The sequence below is a fragment of the Pinus tabuliformis genome, chromosome 1_2 (assembly GCF_031772625.1).
Source record: "Pinus tabuliformis cultivar Carrire ecotype Pingquan chromosome 1_2, CPIR1, whole genome shotgun sequence".
Classification (NCBI taxonomy): domain Eukaryota; kingdom Viridiplantae; phylum Streptophyta; class Pinopsida; order Pinales; family Pinaceae; genus Pinus; species Pinus tabuliformis.
The window spans coordinates 250,766,775-250,781,288 of record NC_142298.1 but is presented as its reverse complement, the minus strand read 5'-3'; positions in this window follow the sequence as shown (position 1 = coordinate 250,781,288).

The following is a 14,514-nucleotide window of genomic DNA, read 5'->3' as shown; positions in this document are numbered from 1 at the left end:
AATCTCTTCAATATATACACTCACAAACTAAATTGCAACAATCCAGACATTACAGGTGGATGGGTTTTCTACAACAATTTCATCTTGTTAGCAGATATAAGAAGGGCATACATAATAAGGTTGCAGACATGTTATCAAGTCCAATCATAAATGCATCCACTATAATCATGAAAGTTACATTGAACAATATGCTCAAGGTACATATTTTAAGGATGTATATGCAACTTTAAGTCATGGCAAGCAGGTAGAAGAATTGGATTACTACATAAAGGACAAACTCTTATATCATTTGGGAAAGTTATGCATTCCACAAACTGAAAGAGTTAACATAATTCGAGAAGCACATACTTCTCTCATATCAAGTCATTTTGGTGTAAGTAAAACAATTGCACAATTGAAAAGGTTCTGTTATTGGCCACGAATGCATGAAACGGTTTCTAGATATATCAAAGTATGTACTATGTGTGCTACAAGCAATCCAAGTAATAGAAAATCAGGCTTGTATACTCCACTTCCAATTCCTTCTCGTCCTTGGGAGAGTGTTTCCATGGATTTTGTTGGGGGATTGCCAAAGTCTAGAAAAGGTCATGATTATTTGTATGTAGTTGTGGATAAGTTCAGTAAGATGTGTATTTGATACCTTGTAATAAACAAGTCACAGCTGAACAAACTACAAAGTTGTTCTTTCAAAATGTATGGGTTCATTTTGGGTTACCCACTTATATTGTATCTTATCAAGATTCTCGATTTGTTGGGAAATTTTGGTCAGGTCTATGGGAGTTAATGGACACAAGGTTAAAGAAGAGCACAACATTTCATCCATAAATAGATGGTCAAACAGAAGTGGTCAATAGGATAGTGATACAATTTCTTCGAGGATATTGCAGCAAGCATCCCAAACTTTGGGATAAGCATTTTTGTTATGTGAAACATGCTTACAACCATGCCAAACATTCTTCTACTCAGAGATCTCCTTTTGAGACTTGTTTTGATTTTATACCAAAGTCTCCCTTGGATTTTATCTTTGGTAAAGACATAGTAGTTGATGGACACAGTGATGTGGACAAAACAACCAAGTTCATTGAACAAATCCAGGAAATTCACCAAGAATTATAGGAAGAATTGGAAAGAAGTCAAGCCAAGTATAAAGTGCGACATGAAAAGCATCGATTCAAGCATAGTTTTCAAGTTGGTGATCAAGTCTGGTTGTACATCAGTAAAGAAATACTGCAAGGGGAAGGTAAAAAGTTAAAACCAATTAGATATGGTCCTTTCAAAATACTTGATAAGATTGGTGAAAATGCTTTCCACCCTGATCTACCATCTTATATGCAAATCTATTCAGTCATTAATGTTGAGAACTTGAGGTTGTATGAACCTTCAATGATTGAAGATCCTGAAGAGCAAGGTCAGTTACCTTCCATTGAGGATTTGTTGCCTGAGTATCTCAATGAGTTACAGGAGGACACAGTTCTTGACAGGAGGATAAGAACTTCACGATGAGGGGATGTTGAGTACCTGAGAGTTGGACTCAAAGGTACAAATCCATGTAAAGCACAATGGATAGAAATTGGACAAGTGAAGGAACTTTATCCTCACTTACTCAATAGCTAAAACCAACTTTTGGTGGACCAAAAGCTTCCAGTGGGGAGGAGTGATCCAAAATGGATTCAGCATAGCCTCCAGATCAAAAGTCTTCAAATACAGGTGAAATGGAAAAATGTTGAAGGGCTTGTGAATACGAAGCCAATGGTGCAAACCACATGCAAACCCGAGTTCGGACAAGGAAACTAGAGCTAATCAAATATTCACGTCAAAGAGTGAAATCCTATGTCAGCAAGACATGTGGCAACCCAGGAAAGAGTCACAGGTACCTGATGATGTCAGCACAGAAGATGATGTGGCAATCAGATATTGGTTCAGACCTCAAACGATGAGGAACAACGGTCAAGAGTAGAGATCATCTGATCAAAGGAGATCGATGTATATCGCATCGAAACATGCAGGCAAGTTATTTGCGAAAACGAACACGATAAAACTATGAAAAAGGAGCTAAACTCTTTGAGTTCCGACAAGAGGGCGATAAATGGTTTATCACGTACCCTCAAGGCAAGAAGTGATTTTAGATTGGGAGCACGCGATTCCACTCAATTCTTGACACGTAGCCTCCCGAAAAGCACTTTCTTGTGTGCCTTCGGAGAAATAGCGAACGTGTTAGTTGGAGCACGAAACCGCGCGACAGCCATCGGATGGCAGAGCACAGATCAACGGTGCAGGTTGTCTGGATCAGTTGAAGAGCGAGACGCGATAGCCATCAGATGGTTTGTTCTCGAGATCAGTGCAAGGGAAAGGTTGGACAGTCGAGGTCCACCCATGCCCGCTGGTCCTTTCATTTATAACATGTTTCTATTATAAACGTATTTGTTCCATGTTTATTTCAATTTGTAACTAAAACATGTTATATAAACACCATAACACAGAAAAGTTGACAGGGAGTGTTCAAAGGAGTGTAATTCTAGCAACACCATAACAATTCTAGCAAGAGTAATTTGTTTCCTGAACAACACGCAGTACACAAAGTAAACAAGGGTAAGAAAAGGACTAGGTGCAAAATGAGGTTGACTGCCCAGATTGGAGAATTTGAAATGGAGCAAGTAATCCTTGATCTGGGGTCTGATGCAAATGCTTTTCCGAAGAAAACCTAGGAAAGAATGGGAATACCAACACTACAGTGGTCCCCGATCCAGCTGAGAATGGTGAATCAAAAAAATATTATTCCTATGGGGCGCCTACATGGAGTGACTGTGGATATTGAAGGGGCATGTGCCATAGACAATTTTGAAGTGATTGAAATAGTGGATGAAGATAATCCATACCTGACGCTACTTGGCATTGATTGGGCATTTGATATGAACATAGTCATCAACCTCAAGAAGCGCAACATGAAATTTGAGAAGAAGGAACTAAGGGTTATTGTTCCATTGGATATGACCGAAGGTGCGTGATATACAAAACCAGTCCAAGAATATTAGGACGATATTAAGAAAATCTATAAGATTACAGCATGGGATGATGATTGGATCAACCCTACGACAGATGGGCGAATTACTTTGGAAAAGGACAACTCCTACAATTCAGATTCAGATGAGGAGCTTGAGCACTAGAAGAACAGATTGCATGAGGTATCATCATTGCGATGCAACATGTTTACTAAGTCACTTCAATGTATATCCACTGAGGTACACAACTTACTGTACTATGATGGTTTAGAATATGTTAATTTATTTCTGTATAAATTTGAAAGGGATGTACCGGAGGAACATCGGTTCCAGGCATTAGACCTTGTGCTGAGAGCTATGCCTACTAGATGGTGGGGTACACATAAGAACAACTTTGCAGACTAGAAGGAATATCGACGGATGATGAAATTGTAGTTTGGGTATGCCAATACCTGCATTACAGAGAAATATACAAGAGAGGATGATCCACGTGAGCATCTGGTGCGATGGATGAAAGCATGGAGAGAAGAACCACAACCATATTGGGTTCACATATTCTGCCACACTTTAGATACTATTTCGATGAATTGGTATCTAGAAACAGAGTTGCGAAACAAAACCACAGAGTGGGATGTTCTGAAGGAAATTTTTATGCTAACTTTTAGTTTTGAGGATGGATTTTAGTGTATCAATGAAGCATTACAAGAGATCAAAGCTACAATATTCAAGATGCCAGAAGAAACTGTCATGTGGGTAAAACTAGACTATTGTACGTAGCTATGCCATGTGCTCGAATGATACAATGTGGCCAGTGAGGAAGGCGAGGAAGACCCTAGGAACATCAATATTCCTGAGTCAGAGGGACAAAGTGGCGAGGCATAAGACAGAAGTCCTTGATATCTCAAAGCCCCTAAAGACTAATCAGGTGAATATTGGGTCAGAAGCACAACCGAAGTTCACAAACATAGGTGACTATTGGGATGAAGACACAATGGACAAAGTTGTGGAGTTATTGCGGGAGTATTAGGACTTGTTTCCCACAAAGTTCTTGATCTGAAGGGGATAGTAGGTGATCTAGGTGTCATGAATATTACTCTAAAGCCAGATGTGAAGCCAGTGAAGCAGCACCATACCGGTTGAATCCTAAGTACAAGGAAAAAGTGCACAAAGAATTGGATAAGATGCTTGCAGCTGGGATTATTGAGCGTATCGAGGAATCAGACTGGGTTAGTCCTATGGTGGTTTAAGAAAAGAAGACGAAGGGAAAAATTCAGATCTATGTAGATTTAAGAAAGTTGAATGATGCTTGTGTCCATGATCCATTTCCTATGCCATTGACAAACGAATTATTGGAGAATGTTGGAGGTCAGGAAGCCTATTCATTTACCGATGTGTTCTCACGATATCATCATATTAAGATCACGCTAGAGGATCGAAGTAAGACTACCTTCCTTACTGAATGGGGTTGTTTTCAGTATAAGTTATTCCCTTTGGACTTAAGAATGCCCTTGCAATCGTTTCTAGGGTGGTAGTTTCAACTTTCAAAGGATTTATTCATAAGGTTTTGGAGATTTATTTTGATGATTAGATAGTGTTTGGGTTAGTAAAGACATGTTGCTACTATTCACCTCATGCTGGATTCCTGTTGAAAGTATCATCTATCACTGAATTTGAATAAGTGCATATTTTGCATACCATATGGGATACTCATAGGCCATGTTGTCTGTAACCAGGGGTTGATGGTAGACCCTGCCAAAATTGTATTTATTTCAAGCGAGCATGGGACAAACAAGCCTGAAGCAAGCGAGCCTAAAACAAGCAAGCAGGTTAGCCTTAACAGTAGAGCTCACCACAGACCTTCGCACAGTGCAACTACCAGAGGCATCACTGCACCTTGAGACATCAAAGGAAAGGGCACTTCTATTGCACCTAAAGGAATTGATTTTGAACCTGGTGGCACTCCCTATTCAGACACTACATGAGCTGCATCAAGGGGTATCAGATGAGCTCAGTGTTTGGGAACAATGCACATTGTCATAGAAAATTTTAGGGGCGAATGTTCGCCCTTTGGCGAAATTAATGGGTTTTAAATTTGTAGTGGGCGAATATTTTGTATCATAGTACATTTTTACAAATCACCTCAAATAGCCCACCTTATATAAAGGAAGAGGGTAAAAAAGGTAAATTTAGCCCTTGAAATTAGGAGTTACAACCTTCCATTCGCCCATTTTCAAGAATAGGTTTTATTTAAGTGAATCCATGCGCCCATTTTCAAGAATAGGTTTTATTTAAGTGAATCGTATGGGCCAAAGGCCCAAATACCATATTTATAAAAGAGGTATGGTAAATTAATAAAAATATAAATAAATGAGAGGTATGGTAAATAAATAAAACATTTTTTATATTTACTCCATAAGTCACCTTATATACATGCAAGGGTGTAAACAAATAAAAATATAAGTAAAGTGGAGGTATGGTAAATAAATAAAAATATAAATAAACTAGACGCATGGTAAATAAATAAAACCTCTTTTTATATTTAGTCCATAACCCTCGTTTTATTAATGAAGGCTCAAGAAAGAGGTTTTATTTAAGTGAATCCTATGGGCCAAATACCATAGTTGTAAAAGAGGTATGGTAAATTAATAAAAAAATTAATAAACCAGAGGTATGGTAAACAAATAAAACATTTTTTTATATTTACTCCAGAAGTCACCTTATATTTACGAACACTCAAAAAATGCGATATATTTAGGTGAAACCTATGGGCAAAATACTATGGGACAAATACCATGGACTAGATTGTTATTAATACCATGAAAAAAAAACATTATTAACCCTACTATGCCATGTGCTCGAATGATACAATGTGGCCACTGAGGAAGGCGAGGAAGACCTTAGGAACATCAATATTCTTGAGTCAGAGGGACAACGTGAAGTGGCGAGGCATAAGACAGAAGCCCCTGATATCTCAAAGCCCCTAAAGACTAATCAGGTGAATATTGGGTCGGAAGCGCAACCGAAGTTCGCAAACATAGGTGACTATTGGGATGAAGACACAATGGACAAATTTGTGGCGTTATTGCGGGAGTATTAGGACTTGTTTCCCACAAAGTTCTTGATCTGAAGGGGATAGTAGGTGATCTAGGTGTAATGAATATTACTCTAAAGCCAGATGTGAAGCCAGTGAAGCAGCACCATACCAATTGAATCCTAAGTACAAGGAAAAAGTGCGCAAAGAATTGGATAAGATGCTTGCAGCTGGGATTATTGAGCCTATCGAGGAATCAGACTGGGTTAGTCCTATGGTGGTTTAAGAAAAGAAGACGAAGGGAAAAATTCAGATCTATGTAGATTTAAGAAAGTTGAATGATGCTTGTGTCCATGATCCATTTCCTATGCCATTGACAAACGAATTATTGGAGAATGTTGGAGGTCAGGAAGCCTATTCATTTACTGATGTGTTCTCACGATATCATCATATTAAGATCACGCTAGAGGATCGAAGTAAGACTACCTTCGCTACTGAATGGGGTTGTTTTCAGTATAAGTTATTCCCTTTGGACTTAAGAATGCCCCTGCAATCGTTTCTAGTGTGGTAGTTTCAACTTTCAAAGGATTTATTCATAAGTTTTTGGAGGTTTATTTTGATGATTAGATAGTGTTTGGGTTAGTAAAGACATGTTGCTACTATTCGCCTCATGCTGGATTCCTGTTGAAAGTATCATCTATCACTGAATTTGAATAAGTGCATATTTTGCATACCATATGGGATACTCATAGGCCATGTTGTCTGTAAGCAGGGGTTGATGGTAGACCCTGCCAAAATTGTATTTATTTCAAGCGAGCAGGTTAGCCTTAACAGTAGAGCTCACCACGAACCTTCGCACAGTGCAACTACCAGAGGCATCACTGCACGTTGAGACATCAAAGGAAAGGGCACTTCTATTGCACCTAAAGGAATTGAGTTTGAACCTGGTGGTACTCCCTATTTAGACACTGCATGAGCTGCATCAAGGGGTATCAGATGAGCTCAGTGTTCGGGAACAATGCACATTGAAAATTTTAGGGGCGAATGTTCGCCCTTTGGCGAAATTAAGGGGTTTTAAATTTGTAGTGGGGAATATTTTGTATCATAGTACATTTTTACAAATCACCTCAAATAGCCCACCTTATATAAAGGAAGAGGGTAAAAAAGGTAAATTTAGCCCTTGAAATTAAGAGTTACAACCTTCCATTCGCCCATTTTCAAGAATAGGTTTTATTTAAGTGAATCGTATGGGCCAAAGGCCCAAATACCATTTTTATAAAAGAGGTATGGTAAATTAATAAAAATATAAATAAATGAGAGGTATGGTAAATAAATAAAACATTTTTTATATTTACTCCATAAGTCACCTTATATACATGCAAGGGTGTAAACAAATAAAAATATAAGTAAAGTGGAGGTATGGTAAATAAATAAAACATCTTTTTATACTTACTCAAAAGGTATGGTAAATAAATAAAAATATAAATAAACTAAACACATGGTAAATAAATAAAACCTCTTTTTATATTTAGTCCATAACCCTCGTTTTATTTATGAAGGCTCAAGAAAGAGGTTTTATTTAAGTGAATCCTAAGGGCCAAATACCATATTTGTAAAAGAGGTATGGTAAATTAATAAAAATATAAATAAATGAGAGGTATGGTAAACAAATAAAACATTTTTTTATATTTACTCCATAAGTCACCTTATATTTACGAACACTCAAAAAATGTGTTATATTTAGGTGAAACCTATGGGAAAAATACTATGGGACAAATACCATGGACTAGATTGTTATTAATACCATTCAAAAAAACATTATTAACCCTAATATTAGTATTAATAAAAATAAAAATGGCACATGGTATTGACCCATGGTATTCACCAAAATGGCACATGGTATTGACCCATGGTATTCACTTGGAATGTGGCCTATTTAAATGGGGGAATTAAACCAACATAGATCCATTTTACTCTGGACCTACTAACCCCCAGGAGGTATCAAATATCGTGATATGCAAACTAGCATAGAGTGAAAAAATATTTGATCCGATCAAGAGTAAAAGTGGATGTTGTAATTTAATGTATGTTAAACATTTTAGCTTGATTAAAATAAAAAATAAAATAAAAATAAACTATTAATTTTATTAATTTTTATAAATTATTAATAGTAATTTTTAAGCTCCAGGTTTATGATAACCCATGGTATTGACCCATGGTAATACCATGGTATTCATGTGAGCATAGACTATTTAAAGGGGAAATTCTATCATCTTAGATCCATCTTAATTCTGGGTCTACCAAGTGCTCAGAGGGATAAATAGATTTCATCCCCCTAAGAGTGGTAGATGTGGAGTTAAGATGGATATAGGTTGGTTTTTATGATAATGAAGATATTAAATAGACTGAGGAAATTATATTGTAAAAACATCTTAAGGTGAATGGTTAAAGCATAGACATTGGACAAGTATATTTGTATACTTTTGTTTTAAACTGAAACAAATCCAGGGCTAAAAGGAATGGATTGATTGCACTAGTCATCCTTCTATAACTTTCCAACATATGCTGGAGTAAACAAATTGTAATTTGGGTAATTTTTATAATTGCAAATAGGAACATACTTGTGTATTGGTGGGGTGGTTACGAGGTCCCTAGAAGTGATGAATTTGAATTTTTCTTGGTTTTATATATAGTATTAGGTTTTTTATCATGCTTTTTGTGAATGGCACAGGTGAATTTTATCCTACACCCACTAGGTTATCGATATGTAATTTCGGTAATTTTGATTTCAAAAGATATTTTAAAGAAATGCGATGATTTCATTTGTGTATTCAATAAACAACAAGATTTTATAATTGAGTAAAATATTCGCCATGCTTGGTGAGAGATTCGCCAAAAAATTATATATACATATCATATTATTGATAAAATCACCTTCCATTTTTCCTATATACCATGGAGATTTGCCCATTTATTATACATGTAAATTTAGGGGGGTTCTTAAAATTTTCCCTGCACATTGTTGGTCCTCAATGAAGTAAAAACCAACAACCAGTAGATGTTTGAGGAAAAGGTGTAGGCCCTCAAGGAAAGGGAGGAAGTCATTGCGCGAAGTTAGTAGCTAGAAGCGAAAATAGTGCAGGCTTGTAGTGAGCTCCTTGAGCTCTAGATTCTAGCAGAAGCAGCCTCCGCAGAAAAGATTCAAAAGCTAGCTATCTCAGTAAAGGAATCAAAGGAGTAGATTGGAAAAGTTTGATTTGAACTGCAGCTATAGATATTTGAGCTCCAACTTAAGCTACAACCAACCACTCCTTCGGAAGTTAGAGAGCAATGTGAGGCTGCTATTAAAGAAGACATGGCTACATTAGAAGCTGCAGTCAAGGGCTACACCCAGTTGTTTCAACAAGCCATGGAATTGTGGACCTCGCTGCAAGAGGATCCAGCTTTCCAGAAAGTTGAAGTAGAAATCTATGTGACCATATATACAACAAGGACCTTAGCACCAGTGAAAATGTTCACCATATTGCAGGAGGGAAAGATCATCCAAAGTGAGATCGAATAGCTACGTTGAAAAGAATCCATCATATCTTCAAGGACGCAGCCTTGGGCGGATGAAGCAAGTCAGTTGACATAATCAGTGCAAGGCAAGGTGAATCCCATTCAGTAGACACAAAGAACCATGGGCCTTGCAGTCGAAGGTTCGACTACTGAAAAGTTGGTTAAGAAAGTTCGTCAAGCCACTGTGCAAGTGACAACATATCTTCAAGTATTGAAGATGGAATTCAATGGTTTCCAGGCAAAGATCGAGGCAACACCAACAGAGTGACTCGAGGATGAGTCACAACTTTGTGTTGGGGGCCTGTTGGGACACGATCCCCTAAGGTCAATTTTTTAAATTGTTTTTGTTATTATTGTAAAGTGTTGGCTTGTATGGACCTGACCCAGGTTCAGAAGTGATTTAGCCAAGCAAATCTCGGTACTACTGGCCCTTTCGGCAACAGTCTATGGAGCACAGACTGAGGTCTCACTCGAAGTAGTATGGGAAGGTGCTAGAACCAGGTTTCCGCACCCTAGGGATGTCTGATGATCTTCTGGGGGTTCGCAGTTTGACCGTCCACACACGTCACTATGTGCACCTGTTAGTCCCTCGCAACCTGTGATGCTGCTTTCGCGCAGCCCTACTCGGAGTGCAACTTGTATTATACCCAAGTTCCTTGCTATTTAATCTATTATTACCCAATAACTCAACTTATTGGTGTAAGACTAGTGATAATTAACAATATATCCAGTAACCATATAAATGTGCATGATAAACAAAACAGTATAAATGTAAAGAAGGAAATACACAATACACAAGCAGATGCACAGAAATTGGAATCAACTTCTCTTTGTTATTCTTTGTTCAAGATTACAGACTCGACATTTCCCTACGCACTCAGTTGCAGGGGTTCACACACCCAGCTGTGAACTCTATGAGGCCTCTATGCACTCAGCTGTAGAGCCTCTTCCTACTACTACAACCCAATACACTTAGACTCTTACTCTATGATTGAACCATTCATATTCATCTATCTTTCTTCTTTGCTATCTTTACAACTTAGAGTCTCACTCTATTTATACAATCCCATGGTCCGCAGACCATGGGTAGGCCGACATGACATTACATTACTTTACAGTACTTAGGGCGAACAACCCTATGACTCAATCTTATACTTCGTGCTCCGCGCCTACAATTCACGGAGTCTTACAATACATTCGACCAAAACTTGGGCTTTGAGCCCCAAAATATGTTGTGGGGGATTCCATGGCCAACAGGCCCCCAACACAATCATTTTGACTCATCCTCGAGTCACTCCATCGGCGTGACGATCTTGGCGTGGAGTCCCTCCAACCGGTCCCAATGGCCTGAATGTCGGAAGCACACTGAGCCACTGCATATTGTACCTATTGCATTCTTGCTTCTAAATCATCCGCGTCTGAATTGTGTCCTTACCTTGGTACCGAAATTTGTTGCATGTGTTTATAGTCCCGCACCCTTGTATGGCTCCTCGAGTCTCGAAGACTATGCTTCGGCCGGTTAGTCAGAGAACTGGCCCACCCGTGTAGGGTTTCAAGCAACTGCTGTTTACTTTGCCTGGGAAGGGTTCTCCATTTAGTTTGACTAGCTAGATCGCGCCTCTGTCCGTGACCTCCTTAACTACATATGGTCCCAGCCAGTGCATTCCGAATTTTCCTGGAAATTTTTCAAACTTTCTGTCATATAGCAACACTAAGTTGCTTACCTTAAAAGTGCGCAACTTGATATGGCAGTCGTGCCAGGAATTTTCTTGCTGCTTTTGTACCTGCTAATGAAATTCAGCTAGAAACTGTTCTTCCTCGAGTTCTTCTAATTGCACGAGCCTTTCTTCCAAAGCTTTGCGGTCCATCATACGTGTGAGAACTGTTATCCGCAAACTAGGTACGATGTATTCCATCGGCATGACAGCTTCCATGCCATAGACTAACTGGAAAGGTGTTTGTCCCGTAAATTTATTGCACATTGTCCTATACGCCCATAATACAGTAGGTACACGCAGGTCCCAGTCGTTTCACTACATGTCACATACTTTGGTCAGTGCAGTCTCTAGAATTTTGTTGAATGCCTCTACTGTCCCATTGGCTTGTGGGTGCTACAGTGTACTTTTATGATGATGCACCCAGAAATCTTCTGTGAGCGTGCTAATGGTCTCATTCAGGAAATGTGTTCTATGATTGCTCATTAAGATTTTTGAATAGCCAAATCGTGTCAACACGTTTTCGAACAAAAACTTCATAGTCGTAGCGGTCGTGCAGTCCTTGACCGGGTGTGCTTCTACCCATCGTGTTAGGTACTCCGTCACAGTCATGATGTAGCATGCACCTGTCTTCCCCTGAGATTTGATTGAGCCCACAAACTCAATTGCCCATTTTTCAAACGGCTGCAGTGTCATTTGTGGATTTAGTGGTATCACGTCCCTTCATGATGGTTTTCCAGTCCTTTGGCATATATCGCAAGCCTTACAATGCGCTTTCGAATCCTAGTGCAAGGTCAGCCACCATAACCCTATGCAAAGAATCTTCTATGAGGCTGCATGTCCTGCATAGTTGTTATAGACATTTTTGGGCACTACAACCCCAAGCATGAAATTCCCATAAACCAAGGGCTCCTAAGTCCCTAAAAGTGTTGTTCTAACCCCTAAAGGAACAAGGTCAACTGATTACAGCTTCTCCCAGAAGTTCTCCATGAAAAACTGCTCAGAATTGGTCAAAACAGGATCATTTCAGCTGCTCCACTGGCCAGGTGCGTTGCATCTCACCTAAATACACTGTGTGGGTGCGTTGCATCTCACCTAAATACAATGTGTGGGTGTGTTGCATTTCAAAAAGCCCTTCTATGGGGTGCGATGGGCGAGAAATGACAAATGGCAGTGTCATTCTGCGAGGTGGAGAGGCAATGGAAGCTTCCAGAAACTTCTCTTGTGACACTTGCCTCTCTGAATTCGACCAAGGATGAGTAAGAGATCATCAATATCCAAGTGGAAGCAAGAACTATCAGAGGGAAGACACTAATCAAATCATAAGCTAACTCATATCCATTACAGATATCTATATATGGATCCCTCATCCCAGAGATCCAGAGGCTGGAATTTTCAATATTGTAAGGAATTACTGTTGGTTTCTTGAGAAAAACATCAGATTGTTGGGTGATCTAAGCTTTGTATGAGGTGAAGAGGGGCTTCCTTGCTGAGAGGTTGATGCTGGGTCAGAACAACTGGTTGTAACTCCTCTTGGCTCTTTCTTATTTATCAATAAAAGCTATTCAAGTTTTCCTCCATACTCTTGTGTCATTGTTGTTTGTTGCATTTGTATGGTCAATTTACATCTGATCCTAGATTGTTTATGATTATAGATCCATGTCTTTGTATGGTGCTATGCTACTGTGATCTTACAGGTACTTTGTGAAACTGGGCGTGCAAGGGAACAAGTAGTGAAAGACTATCAAGGAAGAGAGGAATCAAATAAGGAGATTAGCGCAAGACAGAGGTTGGTCTTTCTGTTCCTCTCTATCTATAATTTATAAAGAAAAAACGAAAGTAGCTTTACTCTGTTTGTTTCTAAGGCAGTTGTCACACCTTAGTGGGATAGAGCAGTTCTATATAGACACTTTTCCCTGTAACAAAATGGCGACCATACTAGGGAAGAATTAGTTTGTTTGTTTATCATTCTTTGTTGTCTATTTCATAAACTTACAGGTAGCATTCGAACAGCATTTGCCATAGCAAATGCAAAGTAGATAAATGCTACTTCAGTCCATCTACTGGATCTTTTATGATTTAAACAACTGATTCAAAAACTCTCTAATTGCCCTTGTGATAGCTCTTAGATCCTCTTTAGATCTACCCCTGATTGTTGCATTACTGATTACCTTTTTCTCGGCCAAAACCCATGAACTGAACTGCAAACTGTGACCCGAAACCCAAACAGAGTCTCGTTTCTGGTGCAACGCAGGTACTGTTCAGAGAATCTGAACTTCAGCGCACTTCCTGAGTGGAGAAGGTGCGCTGCATTTCAAATTCTCTGTGTTACAGGTGCGCTGATCATACTAGGCTCTGTGCAATCTTGGTTTCTGTGATTCATTCTTTCCAGTTCTATTCCTGGATTTTGTTGCCTGTGATCAGTATATGTCTGTTTGAAACCCCTTTTCCTTGCTGTTATTCCGCCTCCTTTGTACAAAAGAACTGTAAATGTTTTTGTGCGTTTGTTGAGTCATTTTCAGTTCTCCTTTACAAAAGTAGCATAATCGTATTGTCATCCTTTGATTTTAAACTGTCGCAAGTGTCGATTTCAATCATAGGAAAGAGTTTGATTTCTATTGATAGTCGATTATCCTGTTACTATTGTTTTTTGTCTGAATTTGTAAATTTTCTAGTATCAAAAACAAGTATTCATTTCAAAATCGTAAGGTGTTGTGATCGTCACCATTTTTGATTTCGAAAATAAACTTGTTGATATTTGTCGCTTGGAAAGAAATTCAGATTTGTGCATCAACTTTCTTTTTAGCATTCATATACTAAGAAAGTCGAAAACAAATACATGCATGTCCATTTGCATATAGACAGTCTGATTGGTTTGATTTAGGAAAGTGCATTTAGAGTGTGCTCTTTGCTCTTTGTGAAAGAATTCTATCTTTCTCTCCTTAGTAGCTAGGATTTTCATTGCACAAAGAAGATAAAAATATTGTTTATCATCTTAGATTTTATTTTAGGAATTACATCTACATCTCGCGGTGAACCTGAAAGGCAAGCTTCATAAACAAGATCAACTATAAAATAAATTCAATGAATCTAACAACGCTTTGGAACTTAACGCACAACATTTATAAGTCTAGGCTAGAGACGTATTCCGGTGTCGTAAAGCCTGGTAACTGTTGTTCTCACTGATGGTTGGGTGATTCCTCCACTTTGA